At 37.7% G+C, this 14,035-nt stretch overlaps 1 protein-coding gene across 4 annotated transcripts in view; it reads right to left on the bottom strand.

Moving 5' to 3' along the window:
- Window positions 1–14,035, bottom strand: part of HHLA2 (HERV-H LTR-associating 2) — a 138,846-nt gene that overhangs the window by 85,819 nt on the left and 38,992 nt on the right. Inside the window, exon 1 of one of the 4 annotated variants that reach the window (XM_045088307.1) lies at window positions 1,691–2,101. The exons of the other annotated variants lie outside the window; for them this stretch is intronic. The gene's annotated coding sequence lies outside the window, so the exon portion shown is untranslated. Of the gene's footprint in view, window positions 1–1,690; window positions 2,102–14,035 lie in introns of those variants that run through there. 4 annotated transcript variants of the gene reach the window in all.

The following is a 14,035-nucleotide window of genomic DNA, read 5'->3' as shown; positions in this document are numbered from 1 at the left end:
GTCAGCTGGGAAAAGTTGAGAAATGAGTTTTGCTGGAGTAGGCAATTTGGGTTTCCCAGAACTAAAAATAAGTCAGAAACTAACAGGGCTCTTCTGTGGCTTCTAGGTGGCTGTTGGGAGGCCTCCTAGAGAAGAGATACTCATTCCCACTAGGTGGGGTAAAACTTTTGTATGTTTGAGGTTGGATGTAAGTTATAGAGATTTTTTTCAAAGTTTCACAGAAGAGAATACTATCATGTAATAGTTTAGAACAAAGTTCCCGCTCCTAGACTAGTCTTGGGGAATTTCCAGTTGGTTGGCAGTCACAGAAAGAAAAACACCTTTAATGTTTTAGCATCCAATGTACACCTGGTTGCTGACAACAGCAGTCAGGAGTCTCAGGATCCCTGGTTACTGATCACAATATTCATACAATTGTGGTCTCCTCAAAGCATGTGGAGGGGAAACTAAACCCAGGAATCTGTCCCTCCTCCAGTTCAGGCCAACCTATAGAACATGCTGTTGGGCTGCACCCTGGAACCAGATGCAGTCTTCAACTATGGGCTTTAATTTACTTTCAGACCCTTTCAACCCTTAGGACACGAGGATTACAAGGTATCATAATATCATATTATGATAAGATTAGGAAATTATTTGTCTTTCATATATGTATTCTGAAGTCATAATGAATAATAATAATAAATATTTATTGAACATTTTCTATGTACCAGGCACCTTGCCAAGCACTTTACTACATTGCATTTAATCTTCTCAACAAACCTTGGAGGTTCTATTTATCCCATTTTACATATTAGGAAACTAAGGCTTAGAAAAAAATACACAGCTAATGGTAAAGTTGGTATTCACATCAAGGATTATTTAACTGTGGACACTATGATTTTGAGCACTACATCTTATTACATCCTTTAATTAAAGTATGCTTATAAATGTGTGAGATGACACCAGTTTACTGTTCTTGACAGAAATGATTTCCTCCAAGTTTCTGGGAAATATGGAAACTCAAGTTTTCTTCATCAGGTACTGGTGACAGAATACCCAAGGTATCTTTCAGTATTCTTTTTTCTATTGTCCAAAGTCCCAAATAATAGGAACCTACTGATAATTAAATCCTAACTTGTATCCTTTCTTAGGCATTAAAAATGAGATAACTTAATGACCTTCCCTTGAGACACTTTAAATATCTTACAGACTTCAGTTTCTTATATTAGAATTCAAAGATCTCTAGATTCTTCTAGAAAACCATTATCACAGTCCTTTTTTCCTCCCAGAGCGGGGATGGGGGGGGAGTATATCCTTGGGACAGCTAACAAGCCTCCTTAGAGTAACTAGATAAACAGAGTGTGAATAAGAATATACTCTCAGACATAAATTTCCCCAGATACTTTTCAAAACAGACATTTCTCATTCTTTCTTCACTATCTTATCAGAGCATTAGGACCTTCATCTTTTGCATTTTATCATTTTTGGCAAATTCTTTTACTTGAAATATCTCAGCTTGATTCTTCAACCTTTTATTAAACATTTATTTTGCACATATGTACTATAGAGATTTGCATGAAATCAATTTAAATTGCCAGTCACAACTTTTTCCTAACAGAAAAATAAAGCATTAGATAAAACCATGTATTTTTGATTCATTCATTTCTGATTTTAAGATCTAAGTATAAACAACTTAGAAGGAAATTCTTACCTTACTTAGAGATCTGTGACTTTCAGCTGAATGTTAAGTAGTCCACAAGAATAAAGGTTGAATTCAGGCACATACAAGAGGAAGGGATTAGCAATGCAGTACGAGGCAGAGAGTAAAGTCTATGATATGTTTGGTTAATTATCTATAATAAGTCAAGGAAAACAATGATGTTATACAAGACTCCCTCTTTCAAATTAAACCCCACCCATATCAAGATCAGTGTATTTTAAAAGTCCAGAAATCAGAATGTCCCATTAAAAATAATAAAATGGAGGGGCAAAATGCAAAGTACACTTCTCTGATTTCCACGCTATGCAAGTCAGCGGTCACATCAGCAAGAATCATAATTCACGCAGCCTCATGGAGCAAGGCTGCTCTATGACCTCCACATCCAGAGAAAACCTTATCTAGGTTGCTTCAGAGTAATAAGGAAAAGTGTGCTTCAGGGCACCTGGGGGACTCAGTCAGTTAAGCATCTGCCTTTGACTCAGGTCATGATCCCATGCTCCCGGGATGGAGTCCCACATGGCATCAGGCTCCCTGCTCAGCAGAGGAGTCTGCTTCTCCCTCTTCCTCTGGCCCTGCTCCTGTGTACTCTCTCTGTCCCTCGCTGTCTCAAATAAATAAATAAAATCATCAAAAAAGGTGGGGGGAGGGCAGAAAGAGAAGGAAAGTGTGCTTCCGGATGCAGTGGGTGTTGACAGTTCTATGAAAAAGAACCCTAACCCTACAGAAAGTCATAGTTTATCACATCTATAGTTTACATTGCTAGAACACCCAAGTTTAACAAAGTCGGCTTCAGAGTAAAGCCTTCTTTGCCAAGACTTCCCTGAACACTGTGGGGCCAGCTTAACAGCGTTTCTCCTTTATGTTACCATATCACATTGTTATTAAAATTACTGAATATTTCCTTCTCTCTCTTCTGTCACACACACCACACACACACACACTTGCTGTAGATACCAGGACCTTCATGCTTTACTCATCCCTGTATCCCCAACAACTAGCACTGTACCTACTACATACTAGCACAGTGACCACTAGATGGTCAATATTTGCTTATTGAATACCTGGACACAAAAGTTACAAAGTAAATAAAAAGATACTTTACGGAGTTGAGGGACTCTTCAACAGGACTTCAATGGAGCTCTTCTGTCTGCATCAAAAAACACCATCCAAGACTCAGCAGGGTACTCAAAGCCCTTGATCATATGGCTCCCTGGCCTTCTAGCTTTTATGCATTATTCCTGCTTCGATTTTGTCCTCCTGACACATGGAGATGCTTGGAGCAGAAGACAGGGTCCATATGGAGAGGTCCTGTCCCCTTCCTTCCCATCTGTTTCTTGCTCTTCTACTCAGGAGCTGTCTTTAGTGAGACATTTGCTACCCACTACAAGTTGAGTTGGAGGTCGCTGCCCACCTCCCCAGATCCCCAAAGTTATCTAGGCCAATTTTTATTATTATTTAGTAAAATCAACAGTGACATAAATCAAACTAGAACTTCCTTTAAAGATGCGGGCAATCCCAGCTTTTACTTTTCAGTCCCCAGGGCCGTGTAGTTCCTGGTACATTACAGCCACACTAATATTAGGTTATGGAATAGCTAAGATTCCAAAGCATACACATGGAGAGGATGGTCTTTCACAGAATCTCAAAACAGAAGAACTAGATACTCTTTGAACATTTTTGAAGTTTTAGGATGAAATGCCATATACACAAAAAGATATTGATTATGCAGATTGTTCAAGCTGAAGCAAAAATAGAATTAAGGTTTTTAAGAATAACAATGGTTGAGGGTTGCTCTGAGGTAGTGTCACAGGGAAGGTTACTACAACATTTATACCACAATTAAAGATTAAATTGACAGTTTTAGGTCATGTGCCTCTCCCTTGTGATGTCTTTGTCACTACCTCTCCAGGGAGGGGTAACTGAAAGGAAAAGCAGGATGAGCGATTAGGATCAAGACAGGGAAGCCCACATGGCCACTGCTCAAAGAATTTCAGCTATTAGGCTTTGAGACCTGCTTCCACTCCAAGTATCACTTTGGGCTCTCCCCTGCAAAGTTCTCCCATAATGTCTTCAAGTTTCTGGAAGGAGAGCTGGCTTAGGAAACACTGTTAGCCTTGATCATATCTATCATGCATATGCACCTCCACTAAGACTCAGAGAAAATTTAAAGTAATGTTGGCATTTAACACTCATTAAATTTGCAAAAGTTCCGAAGAAATAAAAGTATAACTGTCATGTAATTTGAAGACGGGAGAGTAGCTGCTGGCTGAATCCTCAGAGATCAAATAGGGCTAAAATTAATAACCCAACTGGAGACTTTCAATTGTCAAAACACTGCAGAAGAAAGTGAATTTGATCTCTAAAGCCGAGGGGTAGACGGACATGACTGCAATGTAAAAGATCTTAAATTGGTCGGAGAGGCAGACCAGGCATTATGGTCTTCATGTATTAGGCATTTGCTAAATCAGTTCAATCAATATTTATTCCAAACAAGAAACAATCTCCTAATATCCCAGCTGGTAGATAATTTGATCTGTTTAATTTGCACATTTATTTTCCAAGATGCTAAATGTGATATTTGTCATCATTTGTGCATGTCTTCCTTTCCTGGTGCATGGTTGTTAACAGAGCTGCTACATCATAGGCAGGGGCTTCCGATGGCCTGCTAGATGCTTTCTGTGACCTCCTCTTTGTTCTCCGTTTTCTCTCTCGTTCTACATGTCTCAGGTCTAGAACAGCCTCAGCTCCCTTCAGTTTTGTAGTGCCTTATTGTTTTTTTCTTTTAAATATTTTTATTTATCTATTTGACAGACAGATCACAAGTAGGCAGAGAGGCAGGCAAAGAGAGAGGAGGAAGCAGGCTCCCTGCTGAGCAGACAGCCGGATGCGGGGCTCGATCCCAGGACCCTGGGATCATGACCTGAGCTGAAGGCAGAGGCTTTAACCCACTGAGGCACCCAGGAACCCCAGTAGTGCCTTATTCTTTAAATTGCTTCCAAGTGCTTCCATTAATCCTGAATGATCACTCAGGGAAACAGGCAGGTAGGTTACCCCCGCCTCTTTTAGGATGAGGAAACAGGTGCTAAGAGTAGACAAGTGATGTGCCTCATGAATAAGTGTCACAGATGGGCATCACACTGGATATCTGCCAGTCCCCTGACCTATCTCATCCACCCACATTTTGACTCTGGCCATTGCTGAGTCAACCACCGGCTGAGCACTGCATCCCAGCTATAGTGTGTGTCTGTCTTGTTTGTTTCAGGGATTCTCATCAGAAAACAGAGAATCCCTGAGAATCCTCACCAGGGATTCTCTGCTTCCTGGTGAGAATCCTGAAGGAAAGAAAATTAACACCCTCCAGTGTTAATCATAGCCTGTAAAAGTTGGGTTGTTCTTCTCTTCTGTGTCTATGATTGATAATTCTGAAGGTCTCTCCACCAGAACTAAGCTCCCGTTGCCCACAGGATTAGCCAACTCCAGCACAACACACTTGGCTCAGCTCTCCTTCCTCCCTTGCTTCACTCTTCTCAGGGGCCCCTCCCCTGTTCCCTGGGCTCACTTTCCAAAATCACCCACTTGCATTAAAAACTTCTCTCAGATTCTGCTTCCCAGAAGAACCTGAGTTACAACAGGCTGCAAACAATTTGTTTGTATTTTCTAGTTCATTCTTCTTACTATCCTATTAATCACCAGACCTAAAGTTCAATACCCAACTTTTTTTCTGCTTACAAACAATAGCTATAGATCTAATATTTGTATGCCACATATAACCTCTTTAAGTATAGACTTGCACACATTAGGTGCTTAGTAATAGGATATTGTAGCTACCCTGAAGGGTAAAGAAAAATGATGCCTATGTAAATATGAAAGAAATAAATAAATTGCTCTTCTATAGATGACTTAAAGGAGCTGGAAGTAGCTATCTTTACTCAGTGACACTTCTAGGATTACTTTACAAGGGTTTCAAGGGTTTCATGTCTGTAAACCTTCCTGGCTGGCTTCTTTTCATCCTATGTTTTCTATAGAAAGTAAACTTTTAAGTTTTATGGCCTCTTCTTTTAGATATATTGATGGCTTATTTTAAATAGTCTCATTAAATAGAGAAAATTAAATAATGTTTCTATAACTTCAAGCTATAAAGCAATAACATCAATATTTACCAGTTTTAATTATATACACATATATGTGTTAATGGGGGTTTGCCTCTCATAAATTTTATAAAGATGGCACATTATTACTCATGTTTGTTTGTTTCTGGTATGAAAAAAGCATTACATACCAGCACAGGATCAAGAAAAACCAACTGCTGAATGTCAGACTATTTTTGATTTGGAAAGGACAAATTTAAGTATAAATAATAGTACAAAACAAACAATTTTATTCAGCTTGTGCAGATCAATGGGTCACGGTGGTTTTTATTTAACAACCAACAAAGGTCATTTTATAATATTTGGCAGATACTAGAAATCAAGCAGCCTGAATGTAAACATTGCTTTGATTGCTGGTACTAAGACAGGGATGCAGTGTGCTAAGGTATAAATATGAAGAAAAGAAGCTAAAACACAGCTTCTGGAACTTAGATCTATTGACCGAAATATCTATCAGTGTGCAACAACAAGAGAGGTTCTGTATGATCTACGTTGATTGGCCAAGGAATACACTTCTTTCAAGGCCTAAAATAGAATTACATATAAGGAGTTATCTGTCACTATTCTATGGGCTAAATACCAGAGTTATCCATATGATGAATAATTTTATGTAAGTATTAAAGAACTTTTAAATTGTAGTTTGCTTGAACACAAAAAGCAGCAATAAGTCGTATCAATTGAAAAATAATGACTTGAAATCTATTTCTAAAATTGCTCTTAATGTTTTAGGGAAAAAATTTGTATATTCAATTTTAGAAAATTCTTCTTGAAGCTCTGAGAAATTTACTTTTTAGTCAGAAAGTAAAATATCTTTGTTTCCATAAGCCCGTCCTTTGACTTCCTATTTCACTAGAAGTTCTCCTAAATATATTACCAAGGCTTTCCCTATTCTCTAATATTATTATCAAAATTAAATTCATATTTGCATGATTCTCTTGCTTTAAACAAAAGCAAGTTATGAAAATAAGTAATTTTGCTTAAATTTTTAGATGTTGACTTGGCAATAACCTCTTATAGTTATGTAGTCAGAAAAGAGCTACGAAGTCATTAGAGAGTAACAATGAGTGAGGAATAGTAGACCTTACACATGGCAGCTACTGGTAGCCGCATTTTAATGGTACAGAGGCCCAATGAGACTCAATAAGCTCTAATAGGATCCATGACAGAAAAAGTTCTTTTAAACCCATGGTAAGACGAAGGCATCAACCACTAGCAGACAGGATGGACTTTATTGGATATGCATCACGAAGTCTTCGCTCTGCAGGAAATTATATACTTGCTCTGGAAATGGGGCAATTATGTGAAATGTTAATGAATGCTTTCAGACAAAAGAAATGTCAAAATAGCAAAGTGGGATTGGATTTTATGAGGAGGTTAATTTCTAAAGACAGCATATAAAGCAAAACACTCACAAAGTCAAAATTACCTCTGAAATTTACTTATGAAAATCCCTTACCACATAAGAAACAGACAGAGACAATCCTGAGTTCAAAGTTTCTGCCTTTTGGATTTTTATTATTTAAATATGGAAATGGACTATTATTTCTTTAGTTCAGATTACTATTCTTCATTTGAGGACCCAACATAGCTGGCTTGCATTTATGATCTATGCGATACCAAAAATATGTATTTAAAAGTAATTTTTCCTAATCACTATGAAATAGTTGCACTCAAAATTGTGCAGTATATCACAATTTTAGAAAGTCACAGAACACTGGATGGAATCAATTACCTTTAAGCTTTGGCAAGTTATTTTTACTGACATATAAAGCAATAATACTTGAGGTTACTCCCTATTCTAAGCTCTGTGTCTATGAGATACAGTCATTACTAAAAGGAAGAAAGTAGTCAGGAATATTGCTCCACAATAAAGAAAATCAGAAAAACCCATGGCAAAGTGCTACATATTGACTTATTGCTACCAAGACTCTAGGTCAGCACCCATGCCAATCACCCAAATTTGAATTCACAGAAATTGTGAATTCAAATAGCTCAGCCTCAGAATTGATGGTCCTCTGACAGAGAACTGAGTCAAAAGTTTGGGTCAGTTTTGAGTATAACCTTTAGCCATGGGGAGATCTATATTTGAACCTCAGAACCACTTTAAAAAAAAAACAAAAACTTTTTTACTTTGAGATAATCATAGATTAACATGCAGTTGTACGAAATAATACAGAAAAATCCCATGTATCTTTTAACCAGTTTCCCCAGAACATCTTGCAAAACTGGAGCATGATCTCATAACCAGCATATTGGTTTGGTAGGGCCGTCATAGCAAAGTGCCATAGGTTTAGTGGTTTTGAGCAACAGAAATTTATTTCTTCACAGTTCCAGAAGGTAGAAGTCTGAGAACAAGTTGTCCACAAGGTTGCTTTCTTCTAAGTCTCTAAGCCTCAGAAGCTGACGTTCAGGTGAGCAGAACAAGGTGTTGGCAAGGACGCTTCTCTTTGCTTGTAGATGGCTCTCCTCTCCCTGTGTCTCCATAGTGTCTTCCTTCTGTATGTGTTTCTATGTTTAAAATTCCTTTTTTTTTTTTTTTATAAAGAAACTAGTCATATTGAATTAGGACCCACCCTAATGACCTCATTTCAACATTAGTACCTCCTTAAAGACTTGATCTCCTGTATGGTTACACTCTGAGTGCATGGTTACTACTCTAAGGTAGTGGGATTAGAACTTTAACATATGAATTTGGTGGGTTGGTGGTGGGCAGCGGGAGGACACAGTTTGGTCCTAGTACAATTAGGATACTGACATTCCTGTGAACAGGATACAGAGTATGGACATCACTACCAGGATCTCTCATTTTGACTTTTCATAGTCAGATGCACCTCTTTTCTTTCCCCCAACCTAACCCCTGGCATTCACTAACCTGTTCTCCAGCTCTATAATTTATAAGACTCTGGATCTTATTTTTATAGAGTATTTTAGTTGGCTTTTCCTGACACAGATCCAGCAAGGAAAGGCAGGAGATGCCATTTCATTATTACCGAGTAGAGGTAGATATCCAGCCTCCCACATAGTCATTGCCTAGAAAAGATCCAAGTCTGTTTCCCATTCAGCTTTCCCTGACACAACCCCAGGGGCAGGGTGTGGCATCTTCTTACAGCCTCTAGAAAGTAGAAGTACAGCCTTTCCTTTAGTTTTTCTATGATATTTGGCATGAATAGAATGGTCATTGTCTAAAAGCTGTCTATCTTGCCAGGTTCTTCTTTCCTGGTCTTTTTAGTAGAGAGAAAAGGGTTTTGTTTGGGCCTTTTTGGTCTATGCCTGTTGGCATTTCTGGGTTGCCAGCCTCTTCAGCTTCAATTGTAGGATATATGAGTCTAAAAGAAAACCAAAGAATTCTCCACACCGTGGGTCCTTGGGTCCTGGGGTTCCTAGTCTGTTGTTCTTCTTCTTTCTATTTTTCAGACCCTAATATTTGTTTTATAAAAAGTGTTCTGGGGTTTGCTATGCTTTGTGGGAGGAAAAGAGACAAGTCTTCCACTTGATCTTCCTGGAAGCAGAAGTCCTTTACTGTCACTCTAGCTATTTGGTCTTTTTATCACAGTTTCCTTATCTCTGGGATCTGGACAACCTCTACCTCATCAGGTGGTGCAGGAGAGTAAACAAGATCATTTGTAAGGCCGTTGACTCATTACAGACACTGCTTCTCTTTGAAATGAAACTGTGCCACCAGTCACCTGATCTTTCAAGTGCATATTACAGGACTTCCTCTGAATCTTCTAGTTCCAAAGAGACTCAACATCTGCCAGCCCCTTATACACTCTTAATATCATTTCTCACTCTCCTCCTGGAGTTGGCAATTTTTCCCTGTAAAGACATTTGATCTTGTTAGCAAAACTCCTAGCACATAGACACTCAAAGATCAACTCAAATTCAAGTTCCTCCTATATTTTGTAATTTTACAGTGTGTCTCTGAGCCAATCTTCAGCAACAAGGCCATTTCCTTGGCAATAGGATAGGGCTAACACTTGTTAGAGTGGATACACATACAAACATTCACTTCTAAATGATATCCTCACCTGGTACCAAAAAATTGGGGAGCACACTATTGCAGTGATACAATAATATCCTGTTACTATCACCAATGTTGCCTCGTCTTTATCCCCAGCTGCTAGCAGAGCCAAGGACAATAGCTTAAATGTGTTGCAGCCACATTAAGGGGAAATTCAGGACTCTAGTACTCACAAATCAGGTTTTTCTTGTCTATAAGATAGCAATATAGGTACATGGCTAGGATGATATACAGACATAGTTTTATTTCTCCTATATTAAATTCTTAGATGAGAGCTATGCATAAGCAAATCTATACCATTCCAAAAGAACTCTAACTTTTAATTAATTTTGGACCTTTGTAACAGTGGAGTACCCAGGGATAGTTTCATTAAGTTATGAAATAGTTTGCAGTTTTAGAGCTGGAGATAATTGCAAGGTATATAGTCAAATGCCTGGGTTCACTGGTTCAGCTCTGAGGTTCTAAGAAGTCATCTGAAGGGAAAGATTTTCTCATACATTTTGAGGAATTTCAGATATGGTGACTTGATCGCCACACCAGTGATCTGTTTAAAATATTTACATTTCCTTAAACACAGTAAATGAGTCCATCTGACTTTCACATACCTATTTTTCTGGAAGATATAAATTTTTCAGAATCTCCTTCCTCACTTTGAAAGGGAGTTGAAGGATAAGGTTCCTTAAAAGCAGCCTATTTTATATGAAAATCAGATGTCTTCCTCACTGGAAATGTCTTTTGTTTCTGCGTGTTGTAGAAGGAAATTCTATGGCCAGAAACATAGGCTTACCATCTCCAGATGAACCAGATGCACCCTCATTTACTCATTTCTCCTATCATTTGTAGAGCTCAAGTTTACTCAAACTTGGATCATATTACTTCAGTTACCCGGGAATGTGAAGAATGTCTCTAATGACATAGGAGACATAAGAACTATTTACTTCTCTATTAAAAACAAAACAAAACAAAACAAAATGAAGCAAAAATTTCCTTGAGGATAGGAGTCCTGTTTTTTCAACTTGTAACCCTAGCACCAAGGTTACTCATTGCCCGGTGACCAATAAGCATTTACCAAACAAAAGGGGTGTGAGAGAAGGAAAACAAACAAAATGGTAACTGAGGCAATTACTTTTAAAAGTTACAATGTGATCAGTGTTCAAGTTGAATGTTCTCTGGGAGCAAGACACATAAAGATTTTATGGAGTTTATTAAGGAAATCATATTTCATTTTTCACCCTTGAAAAATATGGGAAAACTGAGGCTGTGTTAATCACAGGACAAGATGCAGGGATAACAAGACTGGGGCTGTGGTTTACCATATTGGTGGGACTATCAGGTGGAGGGGGAAAATTGGAGCTAAAGTCTTGCAAGGTCAGTAGAATTTTTTTGTCCTTCAGCATTTTTCACAGGAAAAATAATGTAAATGGGAACCTTAGAAATGCATGTTTCTATTTTCCAATGGATTGAATGCTGCCCTAATACAAGAGCATTAAAGATAGAGCTTGGAATTTTGACTCTGAGGGGACAGAAAGGAGTAGATCAGAAAAAATCAATAGAAAGAAACACAAAGCTATAGTAGAACAGAATATGGATAAACCACAAAGAGATAAACATTTTGTTAACATCAAGATTGTAGGAGGTAACAGAGGCAAGGAGCAAGTTGGCTTAAAAACAAAATATACAAAAACACATTCATGACAAGCAAGTTCTTCTTGGCATATGTTACCTTCTTTCCTTCGCCTCAACAGGACGCTTTCTTCCCAAGAATATTTTTGGATAAGTTAGGTCTTATTAAAATTGGTTTTATTTAAAGTATCTAGGTTCCAAAATATGCAAGGTTACTTTCCGGTGAGAAACAGTTGGGGAAAAAATTGGGACTCCATGGAAAACATAATAGATAAAGAATTATCAGTATTTATATTCCAGAAGTATGGTGGATTAAATATTCTAAACAACCCTTCTCTAAGGAGAGGATATTTAATCTAATAGAGTAAATAAAAACATAAAAATATCTTTTATAAAGTGCCAATAAATTGGTACAAAATTGAGGAATATGAAAAATTCTCCAAATAATTTAAAACCAGGAATGCTGGATAAGCATCACCAAATTAATCTTTTGACTTGTCAGTTTCTGTGGAACACTGGAGTCTTGAGCTATTTCTGTGTGAGCTAATATGAGGAAGAAATAAATGTATGGCCCATCCACTTAGGAAATCTAATAATATATCTCTGCACAAAATTCACTTTTTCAGGTTCTAAGAAACAAAACAAAATAAACACTGCCAGAAAAGATAACGTCAAGGAAATATGCCTCCTCAAACTTGGTACTTAGTGAGGAGGAAAGAAGATAAATTCTTCCCTGAGAATACATAAACATAAACTTGTTTATGCTTGTGCTCCCTTCTAGTCCTATAGACGGCAGGTGCCATGGAGCTGGTACTGAGTGGTAGACGAGGAAACCCGCCAGCATGCTCAGCTGAGATTCCTCAAAGGGCTGCCCACTGAGGTAGTCTATCCTCAAGTTTACTGTCTACATTCAAGTTACTTGTGTGCAGAATTTAATCTGCAGTTGCGATTAATCATACTTCTAGGATACAAGAGAAGAAAACCTCAATCCTCTCAAAGGAGCTTAACAATCCAGAATTCTAAGAACCACAGGAAGTCGAGTATCTCCACACACACTCCAAAATATGAACCATAAAAGCCCAATGAAAACACATTATGAGTAAGATGCGGGAGAAGTAGATTCATAAACATTTTAGGTATCAGAATTATCAATAAGATTAAAAAGCAAGTATGTTTAAAGAAATGAGATCCTTGAAAATGTGCTAGAAATCATAGATTTTACAGAGCAGCCAAGATATTAACACATAACTAAATAGAATATGCAGAAAAGAATATAGCACATAAAATGTAAAATTCAGAATATGAGTTAAAAATATGATTAATTTTACTTTTGCTCCCTCTACACTGGAAGTATAATTTGAAGAAAATTTCCAAAATGCATCCCAGAAGGATTGATATATAAATATAATAGAGAAGAGACATGGAGAATAGAATGAAAAATCTAACATTTGTCTGATTGGGGTTCTAGAAGGACTTGAGAGCATGAGGAAGAGATAAAGAGTAGCTGAAAATTTTTTGTAATTATTGAAAAGCCAAGACTTCCAAGAAGTCCAAAGCAATAAAAATAAAAATAAAACCATGCCCGGATACATCATAAATGTTGAAGAAAGGTAGATTGCAAAAGTACTTAGAAATGAAAGATAGTCTACAAAAAAAAAAAAAAAAGACAATTAGATTGATGGTTAAACTCTTAAGAGTATCATAGAAGGAAGAAGATGGTGAAATAATATATTTAAAGTGGGGAAAAAAGATAACTTATCATTCTATACCTAGAGAAAAAGAGTATTAAAAACTGTTTTATAATCAGAGTAATGGCACTAAGTAAATTTTAATAAATGTTATTTAAGCAGAAGGGAAATGATCCCAGGTAAAGAGTCTAAATCATAAAAAGTAATGCCTACCTTCTAGTCCATATCTAATTTGGCAGCAGGAGAGTATAAAAGTGCATTGCTCAGATCTCCCTTTAAGTGATAACCTGTAATGGTGGTTGCAGGTCACTGACAACCAGTACTTGAAGTCTCTTCAGGATCTGCTGTTATTTGAGCCAAAGACAGTCCTTCCCAGACATCTCCTAGCCAATGGCACAGAGGAAGAGAGATAGGGGAGTGTGGTTGTTTTGTGCAGTGCAAGCCTCCTGTGATGGGCGATCTTCGCTCTGGAGCTCTCTGTCAGGCTCCTGGAGACTCACAAAGCTGCACCTCAGCTGCATGCTATTCCCATCAATCCCCACAATGTAAAGGAGAAAGTAAGCAGGAACAGGGCAAGGCTTCAGACTACAATTCAGGTCTGACACTTAGTCTGAAGGCTTTCCCTATTCCTGCTTACTTTCTCCTTTATGTCTCATAGCCATTACCAGCAATAAAATTAATATATTTCTATGTCTGTCTTGGTGATATTACAGGACACAGAACTATTTCCAAACTTAGATTTGGCTATTTGCCACTTGAAAATCTATACTTGGAAGACAAGTGAGGTGGGAAAGGAAAGGTTGCTTTATTCAGAAATTCAGTCACCTGGAAAGATGGTAGACTAACATCTCAAAGA

Source organism: Mustela putorius, unplaced genomic scaffold, assembly GCF_011764305.1.
Source record: "Mustela putorius furo isolate JIRA1106 unplaced genomic scaffold, ASM1176430v1.1 tig00003834_pilon_pilon_pilon, whole genome shotgun sequence".
Lineage (NCBI taxonomy): Eukaryota > Metazoa > Chordata > Mammalia > Carnivora > Mustelidae > Mustela > Mustela putorius.
This window is presented reverse-complemented; position numbering and strand designations above follow the sequence as displayed.